Genomic DNA, 18,954 nt, shown 5'->3' with positions numbered 1-18,954 from the left:
ATAGTTTTGTAACAGCTATCACCAGAAAAGTTTGTTGTTTGTTTTTGAGATAGGGTCTCCTGTACTCAGCTGATGTTGAATTCACTGCATGACTGAGAATGACCTTGAGACTTGAGATCCTGTGGCTTTGTCCTAGAGCGCTGACATGCAGGCACCACCAGCTTGTTTCATGCTGGGACTAGCACCCAGGGCTGTTTGCTGTCTAGGCCAGTGCTGTCACAGTTCAGCAGCATCTCTTGTTCTTACATTTTGAGTTCAACATAATGAATATTACTTGTTTTCAAATGGCTTCAAACACTAAAAAAATTATTTAAAACTTAAACTCAAGACAACAAGGCAACAAAGTAACAACAAGGTACTTAAATGACAGAGGGTTTTTCTTGATATTTTTCTTTGAACTGTATATTACAAGCATATGGTATCTAGCAATCCATGTCCACTCTGTCTTAAGAGCAGAGAGTATAAGGTTGTTCCTTCCTTTGTATGTACTCAAGGAGAAGCCTAGAGAAGTGGGGCCTGAGCAGTGGCAGATGTTTCTAAATCCTTGTGAGTGTGGTTACATATACACAGCCAGCATCCAAGACCACTCAGATTGAGTGTGGTCACATATACACAGCTAGCATCCAAGACCACTCAGATCTCATGTGCCTCAGCAAAATGAAAGTTGAAGCTTTGATTATATCCTCAGGGCATTCCTAATGCAGACATCATCAAAGTTATTAATTCACAGAACTGATTGAATTGCTTGTGATGATACATTTCAGGTTCTAAACAGTATTGGCTAAATTATCTGCAGTTTCTGGTGATGAATTGCTCGTTTTCTTTTGAAATTTAAATTTTCAAAGTAAGACAGATAACAGATTTAATTAAAATGTTATCTTCTGCTTTTTATTATGGCAGGCAAGAATAAATGTACATATTGGAATTTCACTTTAGCTCTCCAGAGAAGTTCATAGAGTGCCTGAGGTTACCTACAAAGAATACAGCATGGCACACGCACCCTTCTCATTCTGCTGCCTAACGCAGACACATCATACACTCTTTCACTGCTAGCTTCTTACCTGCCCAACATGTACAAACCACACATTTCGTCTTGATTTTTTTAGTAAAACCATCCTACATGAATATAAGAAGAAGCAATGTTACCAAAGGAAAATTCTATCACTGCACACAATGGGGAGAACATTACAAGAAGCCCACGGGTGAACAAGTCAAGTTCAAGACCACCGTTCCACCAGCAAATCCATGCTGCAATTGTCTAGGACACATCACAGAGCAAGAACAAGTCATGGGTTGATTTAATAAATCCCCTCTATGCCATGACTATCCTCTGTGATCAGAAAGGAATGTCTGGCACTAAAACACTGGGGGACTGGGGACTCAAACACTATGAAATTATATCATTTATGCTTGAATACTGAAAAAAATCATGGGCAAACTTCTTGATAACTTCTTGCCTACCTTCCTGATGTGTAGAGGGCAAAAGCCTGGTGCACATAGAGGAGCACTGGAGAGGCCCAGAACATTAAACTCACAGTTTACCTCTTCAATGGAATGTCAGGAATGATGTCCTTTACACCCTGGTGACCCTTTGCTGTCTGAGGAGACAGGCCCTGCCATGGCTCCCAGAATGTATGTTTTTACTTATCCCACACCTCTCCCCCTAATCTGAGCCTTGCTTTTAGACCATGAAACCCGCTCTTAGGAGTGACGTCACTTGTGCCTAACAACAGCCTAAGAGACTTCCGTGTTGTCTGAGGGTCGGGCCAATCCAGACACCCTCAGGTGTTATGGCTACCTTAGTCAAGCTCCCTAGACCCTAAAGTTTGGGCATTATCTGAGTCAACAGAACCTATTCTATGAAAGAAGCCACATGGGCTTTGTGAGGAATCTCAGTGTAAACATGTCTTAAATTGTTGTGCACTTGGAGCTTAGTTAATTGTTATCTGAATATTTTCTTCAAAAATTGTGCTGTGCTTAAATATGACTAAAATAAAGTGATCCAGGACAGAATCTATAAGTTCTGGTCCAGCACCGGTTATAATAAAATCAGGCTGAGCTGAGTTTCATTCTTGTCTCTTTGTGGATTGTTTTTTCCCCTGCCTGCTGTAAAGTCTGCAGGGGAATCACCACACTGATAGCTTGTAGAAGTTCAATTTTCCGAATTCTTTGGTTTTAGCATAAGGAGAAGAGAGGAGAAGAAGTATCATATCTACCATATGTATGTTGTGCATCTGATCAGCACTTAACATACATGAAGTGCACAGTACATATAGAAGTTTCCTTTCAGTCTTCCAGAGCACTGAGTTTTCATGCATCAATAGCATGGCAACTGTGCCTACATCTCTCTCTTAACACCCCTCACTCTGTACCCTCATGTTGCTCTCTGCAACCTCCTCTCTATACCCCTCTCTCTGCACCTCTCTCTATACCTCTTTCTCTGCACCCCTCTCTGCACCCCTCTCTCTACACCCCTCTCTCTGCACCCCTCTCTCTGTACCTCTCTCTCTACACCCCTCTCTCTGCACCCCTCACTCTGTACCCTCATGTCACTCTCTCTCTGCACCCCTCTCTGCCTGCCTCACTCTGCATACCCATGCTTTTGTCACTGTCATGTAGAGCCCCTGACTCCTTTCTCCTTGAGAGGTACTGTGAGCGTTTCCTCACTAGAGTCTATCCCTTTATTGCAGTAATAAACTTGCCTTTGTTTGACTGCTTTTTGTTGCTATTCTGGGGCCTTTTTATATTCTCTTATGCTGTATTTTAGTCTGATGTGTATATTAAAGTTCCTCTCACATGGCACCTCTATTTGTGGTCATTCACTGAGAGAAATAGCAAGTGCTTCAGAAGCCAGCTACCAGCCCAGCTTGCCAAGCCTCTTCTGTTTACTCTGGCTTCTTGGACAATTCATTTCACATACTACTTCTGGCTTATGTTTTGCACAGTGGGAAGATGGTAATTCCCATTTATTAAACTATGGCAACAAGTAAATATATTAGCATGCACTAAGTTTTTGGTGTACCATTTTGAATCAGGACGTGCTACTACAACTAAAGACCTTCCCAGTGACTAGGAACAAATGAATGCATGCCACCCACAGATGCTGAAGGACCACTAAAACAAGATGCGTTTATTTCATCTGACTGCTCTATAACCCTTTGTATTGAGGGGACAGGTAGAGGGGCAGTAGGGAAGTGTCTGAACAGACACAGTTCTCAGCATCATGTGCACGCAACTAACAAATCAAGGAAGGAGCACAAGGCAGGGGCATAAAGAAAAGGATGCAGGGACTTTCCAGAGGACTAAAGTCCCACTGGGTGGCAGGGTCTGGCTCCTGGCTCTGAGGAATGCGGAGGGAGGACTGAAGACCAATTCACCTGACACCACCAACCGGTAGGACTTTTGTCTTGATGCTCACAGCCTGAATTCATCCCTCCAGCAGCACAGAAGTTGAGTGGGAGCAATTCACAAGTTTTCTAGAGGTCCCTTCTCATGGTGGGAAAGGGCAAAGGGATGCAGCAGAGAGAGGAAAGAAAGAGGCAGGGCCACACCTGTGACTTGGTTGTCATTGGCTCTGTGCTGAGCTCAGATTTCTAGAGACGTCACACAGAGCATACTTTCTGAAAACAAAGCAAAAATGAAGCAGTAAAATGATGATCTCAAGGGGCACCCAGCACTGAGACATGGATATGGAGTCTGACAGGAATTTAAAAGGTTTGGAGACAGAGCAAAGGAAGAAAGGGGGGAGTGAGAGGAAGAGAGAAAGAAGAACAAAGGCAGTAGGAATCGAGTATTTGGAACGAAAACCAAGACCAGAGGCTAAGGGTGTGGGCTGTGCATGAGTGTTGGGGAAGTGACCAGTATGAGGGAAGCAGGAAATGGATGTGACGTCATCTAGCAGCATCATTCACAGGAGGCTGTGATTCATTCTCACTGTATGTTAGGCACAGTTTGTAATCCAAAAAATAGTACAAGTGGGGTTATTTCTTCCCTGATACTGAGAGGTTATAGTGTCACTCAATGAACCAGACACTAACTGAGCATCTACCCCACCTAATGACATTCAAAGTGGCCTCTGTAAGTAGAGCTTTCATCCTGCATAGAAGGATCTATAACATCTGCAAGAACCAGTCTGAATGAAAAGATCAATAAATCTGCCTTTGAGTCTTTGCCTCTGTTGGACAGATCAATAAACACAAGTCTTCATGTTTTCCTTGGCGACACTCAGTGTTAGACATTGTGGTACGTGTTCTCAAAGATAGCATCCTTTCTTCTTTTACTTTCCACTGTTCCTCTGCTTTCCAGTGCTTACTGCTGGATGTCTAGGATGGCTGTTAAGCAGCATCAGATTCATTTTCACTTGCCTGAGAAAACTCCTCAGGGTAGTTAAGACTGCATCCAGATTGCGGCTTCCCAGAGGCCCAGACTGGCCCAGAGCTTGCTCAGTATGGGTGGACTATCACTATTTCTGTTTTTCTCCCCATTTTTATGCTTCATGACAATCATGTTGCTTCCTTTTTTTGTTAAAAAAAAAAAACCTATTTTCAATTAAGATTTCTAATTAGATTCCGCATTCGAAATGCATCTCTAGTAGAAAGCAAATGACAAGAGGGATAATTAAAAGGCCACTGCATCTTGTTTTTCTTGGGATGAAACATAGCTTTGGGAGTTATTTGTGATTTTCTTCTTTTTAAATAATAATCAATTTAATTGAAAGATGTCGAATTCATCTATAAAAGTCCATGACCTTTTATCCACAAGTGCTAAATTCCTTTTCATAAAGTGTAAATGAAGTTTAGATCTCAGAATCCTTGGGACTTCTAGCTCCTCAGGCAGGAGACCCAGCTTACTCAAGCATTCTTTAGCATTCTGAACCAGGCACCAGCCCTGCTCTTTGGCCCTGATGGAACAGGTCTGCTCGATCTGTGGGGTGGGGTGGGCTTAAAATATGAGAACTTTAAAAATCAGCAATAAATAGTTTTTGGTGGAAAGAGTCAGATTAGTCAAGATGCAATAGTATTTTTGTAGTTTTCCTGTGTTGCTTTGACTTTAAAAAATTAACATTGCTAATGGTGATACAGAAAATTATTTATTAAGCTCTTATTCGGAGATCCTTGTTGCCACCTCAGGCTGTCCTCACTTTCAAATACACTGAGTACTTGAAGCAACCAGCCATATAATCGAGGTCAAGATAAATTGTGTGTGTGTGATGAAGCTAAACCACTGAGGCAATCAGATATCATGGCTTGAATTATCTGGATCCTAGAAATCTACCTGAACTAGTTTAATATGCATAAATATGAAATGGACCTCATTACCAAAAAAAAGGCTAGGCCCAGGTGTAAAGGAATATCATAAAACAGGTCACAAGACAATCTTCTGGAGCTGCTCACACTACAGTCCAATGAATAACTTTGGGAAATATTAAGATAAATACAAAACATATAAATGCACACAACTACAGATTCATGTACATGTCTGCACATATATGTTTGCAGATGAGTGCGTGTATTGATTTTTCTTTTTAAAAGCATAATGTCTAAAAATCTGCACTGTTCATCTGTGCTTCAAGCACCTGCAGTTTTCAGTCTTCAGACATTTCCAAACTTTCTTTACCTCAAACTATGCTATACAGAATATCACAGGGAAGGAACACAAAGGAATGAACACATTGACCACTTCTCTACACAGGAGTGACCCATTTTCACTCTGCTTCCCCTAGAGACGAAATGTGAAGACGGGGAAAGGGGTCGGTTTGAAACCACCTGTTGGCAGGACATCGGCAGAAAAACCACAGGGTAAAATCAACCAAGGCAAACTGGTCCAAAGACACCTCCGGATGGGTATGAAGGCCCTGCCATGCCAGGCTGGTTTTCATCTTCATTGCAGACTATCTCCTGTCTGTCTCTACCTGTGTGACCCCATTTTCCCTGCTTTCTCTCTTAGTCTTTTTCCTTCCCTGGGGAGGAAGGGGCTCCTTCCCTTTTTCTTCTCCCTCTCTTCCTCTTTTTTTCTCCTTTTCTTCCTACCCATCCTCTTCTTCCTTTTATTTTTATTTAGTGTTCCTCAATCTGCCTGAGTAACTTTATTCTCACACTTCAGGTCTTAGTTGAAAAGACACAGAGAAAAATCTATAGTTTACCCTAACTCAGTAGACTTGTCCATTCTTTTTCAATGTATTGCCATAGTGAACTCTGCATTTTTCCTTAATAGCTGTCATCATAAGCTTTTCTCACATATGGATGTTTCTTATACCAAGTCTCCCCCACTGGATTTCAAGTCCTGTAAAGGCAAGAATGGACATGCCTATTCTGTTCAACAATGTAAAAGCCTTTCAGAGGTCACTTTCTCATGGGTAATTTGCTAATTTTCACATTTCTGTCTATATCCAATGTACCTGAAGCCCCAAAATATTATTTACTATAAAGGAAGCAATTAATTTATTTTCAGAATATGTTCAACTACCTTTCAATATGCACTCACACCTATCTAGGTCACCAAAATAACAGAACTACAAAATAGTTTGTTAATAAAGAAGCAATATGCTTGAATAGTTATCAGTGTAACAAATATATGGAGAATGATTCCTGTACCTGATATATGTTGTGTTCTTCAAGAGCTTGAATGTTTGCTTATTGTTTCACTGGTTTTATGGCTCTGTAAAGTACAAAAGAACCAAGTTTTAGAATATAGTGTTACATATACAAAAAAAAAACCCCACTTACCATAAATAAAATCTCCACACAAATGTCAAATACTATCATTTGATATGCTTCCAATGAACAGCACTACAAATATGGTGGACTTACCATCATACTGTCCATAGAACATTGTTTACTTCTAGTCTGGGTTAATATGCCCCTTGGAGCTCAGAAACTTCACTAGAAGAATTGGCATTGCCCCTTGTTTTCCTATTCACACGTGCTTGACATTGTGCTAAGTTACATAGGTTAACTTATTTATTCCTTATAACCAAGGGCCAGCATGAGGTCAGCTCAATAGGTCTGTATTACCCAAACCCCAACACATTCCAAGAAACAGCCCTGTCCTCAGAGGAATAGCCTTTTAGGTTGCGGGGCGGGGGATGACCTCTGAACTCCTGAAACAGTCAGACCACAGCGTCATTTATCCCATCATCTCTCCTCTTCTAGTATTGCCTTCCTCCTTACTTTTAAAGCCTTCCCTTTTCCTGATCCATACTTCCCTTCCTCTGAGCTTCTCCTCTCATAGCACTTTTAATTTCGGTTTTGTATTATGTCATTTCTTAACAAAACCTAGGATGGCTGTCGTGTTTACATGATTATTATGTCCACTTGTGCAGTATATGTGATAGAATTTACACTTGGTCCTCCAGAATTGATGATCCATACAAATGACCAGGTTGACAAGCTGGGAACTCAAAGCCTCTTCATAAGACTAACTCCTAAGTCCCTATAAGTCAAAGAAAACTTCTATCTAGATCTAAACCAAGAACCACAACAATGACCAGCATAACAAGATACACTCAGGTTTAATGCTGGCACTTGTATCTTGGGAGTAATCCATGATTGTCTAATTGGACATTAGGTGCATTCAGTGTGAGGGACTTTATGCTTTGCACTATAAACCTAGACAAACACTCATGGCTCTGAGTCCATGGGGACTAGACAAGAACCCACTACTGCCATTTGTAGCAGGAATCTTAACAGGTCTTATTAGTAAGAACAAACCTGAGGCCAGTTATTGGGGTGAATGCTGGAAGATCAGAGAAACAGAACAAGCCACAGATACCTCATCTTGCTAGTTCCTCAGGTGACCCTGTTTCCTCAGACTGGAAGCTTCTGAGTCCTCCTACACATGAATCTCAGCTGAACTGTGCTGCTCCAAAACCTGAATGCTAAACCAGCCAAAATGCTTAACTAACTAAAGGCCTCTCTTTTCTGGTCTTCATGCCTTATATATCTTTCTACTTTCTGTCATCACTCCCTGGGATTAAAGGTGTGAGTCATCATGCCTGGCTGTTTCTAATGTGGCCTTGAGCTCAGAGATCCAGAGGGATTTCTGTCTCTGGAATGCTAGGATTAAAGGTGTGTGCTACCACTGCCTATCCTCATGTTTAATATTGTGGCCATCCTGCTCTCTGACCCCAGAGAAGTTTATTAGCCTGCACAATATTTTTGGGAACACAATATCACAGCCATTTCCTGAGTCAGCATAATTTCTATGTTGTAAATACTCTTTCTTAGAACCACAGGTTGATGGAGCTCTCACCCCTCATCAAAGAAGCTTCTTTTTGCAATAGATAGAAACCATTACAGAAGCCACAGCTGATCAAAATGCAGAGACTGATGGTGGAGTGCCCAGCCCTCCATCTACAACAATCTTTCTATACCTAAAGCAAGGAACATTGTGGAAGAGGGGCCAGAAAAATTGTAAGGGCCAAAGGATCAGGACATCTGCTGCAAGATAACATCATCTATATGTGAGGGGGAACTACATGTGTGAAAACTCAACAATACGGTTGTTTACACAAGGCCTGAACAAAGATAACACCAGTTAATGCACCAATACAGATGAGGACAATCTCACAGCTTGAGAAGCAATGACTTTGAGAAAAAGTCAGGGAGTTGCAGCTAAATTGGAGACAGATAGGGTGGGGATGATGAAAATATAGGACACATATATGAAAGTTTTTAAATTAATTTTTAAAAGAGTGTTTGGTATATGTAATGCCTTGGTCTTTGTTGCTCCAGGTGACCAGAGAAGTGTATTACAAAGCATGGCTTAGAATGAATCCCTAATATTGTTTTAGGGAAAGGGACTCTGGTATCTAGGCAGCTAGGGTCAGTCATTCACATTGTAGGCTCATATCACTAACCTCAGCTAGTGTTCTGGAGCTGAGAGACCACGGAAGTTCTCCTGGTTTTCCATAATTCGTCTGTATTACATGTTTTTTGGAGAGCTCTGGGCATGGGCATGACTCCATTGAAAAGAAATACCTAAAAGTCAGTTCCTGAATAGCTTCATGAACCTTCTCCTTCCATGGCTTCAAGTCTGCATCATTTCATTCATAAAATATGTCAAAGTTGTGTAGCTGTTCTGAGTCCAGTGCTTGCCTGGTGGTGAACTTGGGGGACATAAGGACTTTTGGGCTTAGGAATTACTATCCCACAGGTATAGGAAGAGAATTGAACAAAGAAAGGTCAGGTGTCACAGCCATATCCTCACAGTTAGCTGGAATCAGTATTTGAATTCTAGCACAATCATCATGATCAAGAGTTTGGACATTTTGTCTATATTTTTGTCCATGTTTTTCAATCATAGTATTTTTTATATGTCATGCATAAGTATCTTTTAAAATGCCACCTTAACTCATTCCTTGTATTTGCAATTTTATCTCCACTATTAACTATAAATATTTCACTTTATCTATAAGAATCATAAGGAATTAGCATGTGCCAATGCCCTAGGTTTGACCTACAGGAATTAATAAAATAACGGAAATGCTTCATTGAGTTAAATATATTCTTTAACTGTTGCATTGCATGAAAAACAAATTTCCTCTATCCAGATAGTGATTCAGGTGCAACATAATATCTCTCCTTCACATAATCAATTCTCTCCATTCCAGTCAGTCCTTGATACCCATGGAAGACTGCTTCCCAGAATACTCTGAATGCCAAAATTTGAAGATATGCAGGTTGTTTCAAGAAAGTGATGCAATAATTAGATGTAGCCCAGACATAGCTTATCTACTCTTTAAGTTGTATCTTAATCATATTTAGTAATTCCTAAGGTAAGTGCTGTGGAAACTGTTGTGCTATATTGTTTAGAGTATAATAATAAGAAAATATGTGAACTTTAAGAACAAATAGGTTTAAAAATATGTTAGATTCAAGGATGAGCTCAAGGATGTAGAATCCATTGATACAGAAGGCCAGTGGAAAATGGTATTTAATTTATACAATTAATTAACTACAAGAGGGGCAAATATTACATCAAACTAGGCCTAAGTCGAGAAACAAAGTACTTCATCCCTAATTCTCTTAAGATAATTTGAGTGTGATGGATTCAGTAATGCTCTGAAGGTAAGTGCTAGAATTTTTTATAATAAGAAATTAGACAAAAGTTACAATTGAAGAAAATAGAACCCACCAATCAGTCACTAAGTAGTTGCAAAACAAAAAGTATTTTACCAGTCCCAGAGAAATGTCATATGTTTGGCATGCTGAGCTTTATTCGGGTAGACACTGCTGCAAAAGATACTTTGGCCTAATTGGTCATGATCATTATGTGTCTGCGATGGCAGCTTCATTCTAACTTGAACAAACCACAGGTTATCCATCATTTCAAGTCAACCCAGAAATTAACACTGTGCCCCCTTGTATATATTGTATATGGCTGGGCCATGTCTTGTGTATCATTACATTTAAAATTGTGATGAGCTGGGTGGTAGTGACACACGCCTTTAATCCCAGCACTCAGGGATGCACAGCCAGGCATATCTCTGTGAGTTAGAGGCCAACCTGCTGTACAGAGCAAGATCCAAGACAGGCACCAAAACTACACAGAGAACCCCTGTCTAAAAAAAAAAAATCAAAATAAAATAAAATAAAAATAAATCAATAAAATTGTGATGAGTCTATTGTGACTGTTTAGAGATAAACACATTCTCATGTGGTATATAGTATCCCATCAAGTCCTTAAAGGATTTTTTTAAATGCAAGAAAAACATACACAAGGGAAGGTGCTTACACAGTGATGATTAAATGCATTTAAATAAACAGGACAGTTGTGCAAGTCCAAAGAACAAGATTCTACAGGGCAGAAAGATCAGTTGTGTTATATGAGCATGAATCTTTCAGGCTCATTTTGTTCCCATTGCTGTGCTAGTCATCACTTGTCAGCTCCCATCGTGTAGCAAGAACTAATACTATCTCCTGAAGGCTATAGACCCTAAATAAACACCCCAGAGAAGCTAGTGCAAACAGTGAGTCTCACTTAACACTCATCACATTCTCAATAAATCATCCAATTTCCATTCATTAGAACAGGGAAGTGTTCTTTAAAACAAACAGCAAAATTCTATTATAAGCAACTTATGGGTCTTAGACTGGCTTGAACATTATCTTTTATGATTAGAATGTGGCACATTCGAACAGGTTGAAATGGCACCATCAGAGATCCCTTCTTCCATTATAGATGTTGGTGCATTCTTTGGCTTTTGTATCCATTCCCTCTGTGGTCTGAAGGAGATGATGGGATGCTCATCACACCCAGTCTTCCATTCTATGGTACAGTGCAGGAATTATTTGAATGAACCCAAAGCCAACTCTGCAGAGGACTGATGCCTTTGTCATGCTGCCCCATGGAAGACACTTGGGTTTCAGATGTTTATATTGACCTGAGACATCCTGGGTGACTTTTGAGGAAGCGCCTCCCTCCCCAGTAAAAAGTTTTGGGATATGCTAACAACAGGAGCTGAGAAGGGTTGAGTTGAGAAATGGTCAGTTGTCCAGGAGACAGCATGTCAGGTGCCTCAGGGGATCTTGAAGTACAGAGGTCTTCTGTTGTCCCCCCCCCCAAAAAAAAAAATCAAACCTCTCTTCCCTACAAGTGCTGGCATTTATATATCTGCTTTACAAGGTATCTATATGTAGTTATTGATTGTTATTATAACCAACTACTTCTAAAATGAAGTTAAAAATCGTGGCTTCAGGAGCTACTTTCTAAAATTTTACTACTGTAGTCTAATTTCCATCATCCTCTTTAAGAGCAAAGTTCAATTTAGCAGTCAATAAGGTTAAGCTCAGAGTGGTCTTAATTCAACCATACAATACTACAAAAATTTGATAGAATTAATAAAATAACTCAAGCATATTCCCAGTATGCAAGGTAAATTTGCAACAATAACTTTTCTATGTAATAGTAATAAATAGAAAGTAAATCATTCAAAATATATGAATGTGACTTCCCATAGTAGCAACACTAACTTGAATCATTATAGCAATAACAACAAAATCAATAAAATACTTACGAATAGCAGAGTAAATAAAATTATAAAAAGCTGTAAAGAGAACGAAGGAGCCATAATGCATGCATGAGTGGGAAAGTTCACAATGAAAATATTACTTCTTGCACAAATTAATTTCTATTTTTAATGCAATTCAAGTAAAAATTCCGATGGGAGTAATTTTACAGCCTGTTAAATTTTTCTCGAGTTCATTGAAGCTGTGGATCATAAAGAAAATTTTGAATATGGATATTAAGAAGATGTGTTCGCACTAATGATAAAATATGTTTTTTTAACACATGCAGGTATGGCTCTGAAAGGGATGTACATATTAGTGGCACAATATGGGAATCTCCTCAAGTACACAATCTTATGCATTCTTTCTTTTAACAAACTTGGAGCACCTGATGGGTACTACTATGTTACTTATTAAAATGACAACAGTTCCTTTGTCCTCCCATTAATTTTGGAGAGGGCCAAATTAATTGCTGTCTTCTTTGGTATAACTTAATTGAAATTGACAGAAGACCACATGGAAGTGGACAGACAACTTAAATTCAGTGAACATTAAAAGAGGCAACAGAAGAGAACTATCTAGTAGCTGCTGAAAAAAATCACCTAAGCTTCAGAACTAAAATCAAATATGTTCTATTAGGCACAGATATTAAATATGTGTGTGTTATGGAGGCAAACACAAGGAAATGCAAGATAAAAATAAACATAAGTATAGTTTATTTACATATAATTTTAGAGAGACCAAGTGTACTTTTGAAATCTTTAAGCCTATACAAAGAAAATGTCTGGAACATTATATTAGAGAAAAATTCCTGTAGCTTAAATATCAAAATAAAAGTAGATACTATCAGTAATAACTCGACTACATCAAAATATACTAAGATATACTAAGCAGTCAAAGGAAAATTTATAATTAGTAACACATCTCCTTGATGAACAAATGGAAGAGTGTTTGGTCTCATTAGTACCCAAGAAAATAACTAGTAAAGCAATAACCAAAAAAAGTTCATCTAACATATTGGCGAGGAAGAATGTTTACATTTGAAGTTTTTTTTTGGGTTGCTTTGAGCAGTGTTTTTCCTGCATCCCCAAACATAGTCTCTAAGTGTTATTGCCATGGTACCAGAACATAGAGCAGTATTCAAAGCCCATGTGGTTAGTGGATGATACCCCTGACAAGTACATTGTATCTTAATATCTACCAAACATGTTTTTAGGTATCTTATTGTCAAGCATTCACTGTGGCCTTAAGGAAATCACAGTCAACGTGTGGAATAAGTATGCTGAACAATAACGTAAGATTATGAAATTGTTTCTTCATGGTAATCCAAGCAAAAGTGTAGCCCTGGCTTCCCAGAAAATGGCATCTCACAAAACAAATATCCACACTTTCAATGTATCTATTTTAAGCAATTCTAATTATAAGATTCTATTCTAGGGAAGTAACCACAAAGATTAGGGGTAAGTGAGCCAGGTGTGGACGCTCACACCTCGATCATGCATTTGAAAGGCTGAGGAAAAGCTAACCCCAGTATTGAAGTCATCCAGAGTGGGCTGAAGGTCAGCTAGGCCTATAGAATGTGATTCCATATAAAAACAAAAAAAAAAACTAAAAGAGAGAGAGAAAGAAAAAGGAAATAAGGAAAGAATAAAGTATAAAGAATTTTTGCAGTATGTATTAAATAGGAAAAATTAGAACGTTCCTAAAAATTAACAATATAGAAATATTGGCTAACATGTGTTATATTAACTTAGTTGACTATTATCACCATTACACACCATTACATTTCAACTCATGAAAGTCAAAAATTCATAAAGGCTCATAGTGCAATGCTAGGTTTACATAATATTCAAGTTTGTCTTTCTCCTTTATGAGAATGGCATCCTGGAGTCATTGAGACTGCCGAAAACCAATCCTCACTCCTCTGTCCCCAGTAATACATTAGTAAGGTTTCTTAGCTATAAAATGAGAAAATAATAACAACATGTTAATCCTCAGATGCTATTTCTTTATGGAATAACAAAATCAGAAAATTCCAATGGTGTAAACAAGACCTATCATACAGTAAGATTTCACAGCTGCAACTGTAGCATTTATGTCAGTGATTAAGCAAGTAGCTAATCTATGTATACCCAAACATTTAGGTGATAATACCTGGACTAGTAGAAGATAGACCAGTGTGTTCGCTCTACTGTATGGAACCTGTGCGGTGTGGTTCTTATGTCTGGAAAGGTTCCACTGCTCATAAATAGCCAAGGCAGATATCACAAACCCATTGCTGATTCTTTGTTGCAATTTGAGTGTAAGCATGTGGCCTGGCCCTGTGATGTCACAGGACCCAGAGTCAGCTCAGAAACATATGCTTCACAGAAGCCATCTGTCTGGCTATCTGGGAAGCAACATCTCTGCCAAGTCCAAGAAGCAATGCAGCAGAGGCTCAACCCTCAGGCATTGTGTTTGGTGTTTCAGCAAAAGCTCATGGGCCAGAAGCAGCCAAAAGGTATCAATATGTTTGCTTGAACACAGAGCTCCTAGGAAGGGAGGCCTACCTCTGAAACCTAGACAATTCTTCCTTCATTACACCCTTCTTCTTACACACACACACACACACACACACACACACACACACACACACACACATTTGATAAGTGCATTGGTTTAGAGATACATTATGTAATAATTATAATTTCTAATCTAAAGGGTTTTTTTTTTCAATTTTGAAAACATTTTCATGTGTACCATCAGTACCTTGGGCCTGTGGCACCACATCTGTTTCTGTTGAATAATTTCGCCCTCCTGAAAGTCTCCAAATGAAAAATACTTTTTAAATTATGGAATAGATTATATGTTTTGGGCTAAGCTTAAGCACATAGATATTCAGAGGTACAGTGATAGGAATTTTATTTTATGTTTTATTTTTCAAACATTCTCATATCCCTTGAAAATATGGATCAGTTATTAAAAGAAAAATATGTTTAGCAGTAGCTTGCAGCATCATTTGAAACATTATGCATAGCTCAGGCTCACTAGCTAGGCAAGCCCTTTAAAGGTCATCATATGTCATTGTGTCTGGTCACACATCTGCTGTTTGTATCACCTGTACTCAGTGCCCTGATCAGACCGACTGTCACCCCCAATAATACTGAATTCACTGAACTATTGTTCCAGAAGCAAATCAGACACTTTATGTTTCGATGTTTATCTATCACAAAGCTTTCCTCTGGGTGTAGAACTGATAATGGATCAGGGATTTTTCTGTCTCTTATTGTTTGGTGGGAGGAAGAGCTGAATCCTGGGCCTTGTCTACTGCTACCAATAAGCTACATCCCTAATCCTTTCCATTCTAATTCTTGGGACAAATTTTTGTTTAAAACATTATTGACCTAGGGAATATCATGGGAGATGGATTGAGAGATATAAGAGCCAACAGCAGCACTGTGAAAGTCTCTCTTCTGGATATGACATGGCCACTGCAATCATGAGCACAGCAGCAGTGGGTCACTGCATGTGTGTGCACCCATGTAAATGCACACACACACACACACAAAAGAGAGAGAGAGAGAGAGAGAGAGAGAGAGAGAGAGAGAGAGAGAGAGAGAGAGAGACTAGTCAGGATGAAGAAATGTTCAGAAAGAGTGAATAAGAGAGAGAATGTGAATATAATCATAATATATTGTATACATGTAGGAAAATGTCAAAATAACAGAACAGTTAATTAGAATAAAAAACGTTTTAAATGTCATGTTCCGTGGGTCTTTGAAGTGTTTGAAGATTACCTACCTAATTGAAATATATCTATGTATATCTAGAAAACTTAACTAATATGACTATAATGGATGACTAATTATTAATCTGTATTTCTTAATTATATAATTTCAAATGAGCTGCACAAACATAACACCTTAAACAAGAGTAGAAATATACATATAGTATAACAAAATTAATTTTAAATTAGTATCACTATTTGTATCCATAGCAATGTAAAACATTTTAAACAAGTTATTGCTCTTAAAAAATAGATTCAGGGGTTGGGGATTTAGCTCAGTGGTAGAACGCTTGCCTAGCAAGCGCAAGGCCCTGGGTTTGGTCCTCAGCTCTGGCAAAAAAAAAGAAAAAAAAAGAAAAAATAGATTCAATAATCTGCCCTTTTATCCTGTCATATCTATACTATTCCCTTTTCTTGTTTAGAAAAAGATTGTACCTCCTTTAAATAAAACTAAACATTTATAAACAGTATTTTGGGAATTTGATCAAAGAAACAATGTTAGAGAGAAAACAAATACAATATGTGGGTGTTCATGCAGAAGTCATTTCAAATCAAAATAGAAAAAGTCAATTGCCTGTGTAAGAATTCTGGTGACTGTTTATGAAATATGCTGGGGAAATTATACATTGAAAACCAAACTAAGGTCATGGCCTATATAGGGAAACAAAATTATCGTTATAAGGGGGAAAGCATATATGTTTTGCTTAAAGTTCAACCAGACTTACCAATTTTGAGATAATACTGTTATTAACATGAAGATTTAGCTCTTCAAACTGGACAAGTTTCCTGGACAAGAGACAAAGGCCAGCAATCTAGTGTCCTAAGTGGGCTCGCGTTAACAACGTGCTTTGCAGTCCATAGAGAGTCAGGCAGAGGAACATGGCAAAGAGGCTCCCAAAGGAGTCCACAGGTTGAGTATTGTCTGAGAAGGAATCTCAAAATCATCTGCAAGTTTATCTTCTAAGAAATAGCAAAAGCACACTTTTTCAACAAATTGAAGAGAAGAAGCCAGTTGGAGTCTCTAGGAACCCTGTAGCGATTACTGGTCAAGGGACAACTGAAAAAGCCAAGCAATTCCCAGATAATGGGGAGCTTCTGACTATCGGGCAAAGACAGACAGATACCGACAGTTTCCTGGCCAGCTATGTAAGCCTAATTGGTGAGTTTGGTAAGTTCAATCATATTCACCTCCCATTTTTCACCCTAATTCTCCCCAGACCCACCTCCCTACCTATCCTCAACTTCATTTTCTCTTTTCTTTTTTAAAGAGCTGATGACATCCCATTTGTGCTGCAGTGTAATTCTGAGCATGGGACCATCCACTAGAATGAATTTGACCTTCTGGGTGCCACAAATGCACACACACACACACACACACACACACACACACACACACACACACAAGTATTTGGGGATTGTTTTAAAAAGAGACTAGTTATCATACTAGTCACTAAATGGAAAGACTTTAAGGGCCATGAATTATCCCCTATATCTATAGGTTAGGAGTGCAGAAAAATTATTTAAAAATCTAATCATAGGCCGGGCGGTGGTGGTGCACGCCTTTAATCCCAGCACTTGGGAGGCAGAGGCAGGCGGATCTCTGTGAGTTTGAGGCCAGCTTGGGCTACCAAATGAGTTCCAGGAAAGGCGCAAAACTACACAGGGAAACCCTGTCTCGAAAAACAAAACAACAACAACAAAAAATCTAATCATAGAAGCTAGCTTTTTGAGGCTTTATTATGCTCATGTTCCGTACCTAAAGCACTGTCTCCTCCTCCTCCTCCTCCTCCTCCTCCTCATCATCATCATCATCATCATCATCATCATGTCCCTATGTTGGAAAAGTGGGATATCACTAAAAAAATTCCATACATAAAACTGGAGGACCAAACTCCCAGAACAGTTTTCTCCTGCCAAGCTGTTGACATGCAGGCTTGTGGAAGTTAGAAAATGAGCAACAGGAAAACTGCCTCAAGTATCCAAACCATTCTAAAAGATTTCAGAAACTGGGATTTTGCTGTAGACTGAAAAGACTAGATTTCAGTGTGAAAGCCTCAAAATACAGTTGGATTCTGTTCTATGTGGCTCATAGTTGTAGATGGGGAAGCTGGCACTATTAGTCACTCTAGTCTGCTGGTGTACTCTATCCAGTTCACGAAGGTCCCGTCACTTGCCTATCGTGTACTTGGTCAAATCTCAGTAAAATCTTGCAATCTGTTAGGGTGAAGATATTTACAGCTAAGAAAAGGGCACACATTCCAAATCAAGATGCATGGTTTGTTTTTTGTTTTGTTTTGTTTTATAGAAATTCAGATTGGTAGAACATCATTGCCCTAAAGGGACACACTCAAGACATTTTCAAAATTGTGACTACAAAGCAATGAACCATTTTGAAGAAACTAATGGAAAACCAAGGAGGATAGTGATGAGGCCCCTTTGGGCCTAGACTAAATGTTGATTTAGTGACAAGTACCTGTGAAGCGTTATAAAGGTTTAGGAGGTGAAAAGAAACAAACCATAAATAGGAGAGGTGTTTGATAAATGTAGAAGTGATTTTTCATCTCTCATTTTAGGAGCTTTTATAAGTAATAAACTACAGGATTGTTAGAAAGCAGTTTCAGAAAGGCTTGCTGTTCCGATGCAGCAAACGGGGTCTGTGTTTCAGGGAGGAGAGAAAATGGGAGCAGCTGAAGAAACACCACTCTGCTTTAGAGGACCATGCAGATTAAGAAAACATTTACTCTGACCCTGAAAAGTGGAAAAACTTTGAAGTGCAGAAAGATGTGAAATGTGAAAAGGAAGTATTAGTGTCAGCTCTCACCCGCACAGTCTGGCATCCCAGGGAGAAGGTCTCGGAAACAAGGGACTATGTTTGCTGATGGGACAGATCTGCCCACTGTGGGCAGCATCATTTCCCAGGCTTGGGGTGCTGCATACCTAAGAAGAAGAAAGCTAGCTGAATACTAGCATGGGTTGCTCCATCACTCTGTTCCTGACTGTGGATGCACTACCTTGACTCCTCAGCAGTGATGGGTTATGACCTGGAACTGAGAATCAAATAAACCATTTCTCCTTTAAGTAGCTTTTATCAGGGAATTTTATCACAACAACAGGAAAAGAAGCTAGGACAGGAACCCAGAAAAATAATTACCAGGTAGAATATATGTTCCTTGTTAGCCA

General features: G+C 39.1%; 1 protein-coding gene across 5 annotated transcripts in view; it reads right to left on the bottom strand.

Annotated features, from left to right (window-relative positions):
- The window catches only part of Inpp4b (inositol polyphosphate-4-phosphatase type II B), a 739,919-nt gene that overhangs the window by 379,518 nt on the left and 341,447 nt on the right, over positions 1–18,954 (bottom strand). For all 5 annotated transcript variants that reach the window (XM_036187401.1, XM_036187404.1, XM_036187402.1 and 2 more), the window contains one exon: positions 6,594–6,657. The gene's annotated coding sequence lies outside the window, so the exon portion shown is untranslated. The remainder of the gene's footprint in view (positions 1–6,593; positions 6,658–18,954) is intronic.

The sequence above is a fragment of the Onychomys torridus genome, chromosome 5 (genome assembly GCF_903995425.1).
Source record: "Onychomys torridus chromosome 5, mOncTor1.1, whole genome shotgun sequence".
Taxonomy (NCBI): Eukaryota; Metazoa; Chordata; class Mammalia; order Rodentia; family Cricetidae; genus Onychomys; species Onychomys torridus.
Note: the sequence above shows the minus strand (reverse complement) of the source record. Positions and strands in the feature narration are given on the sequence as shown.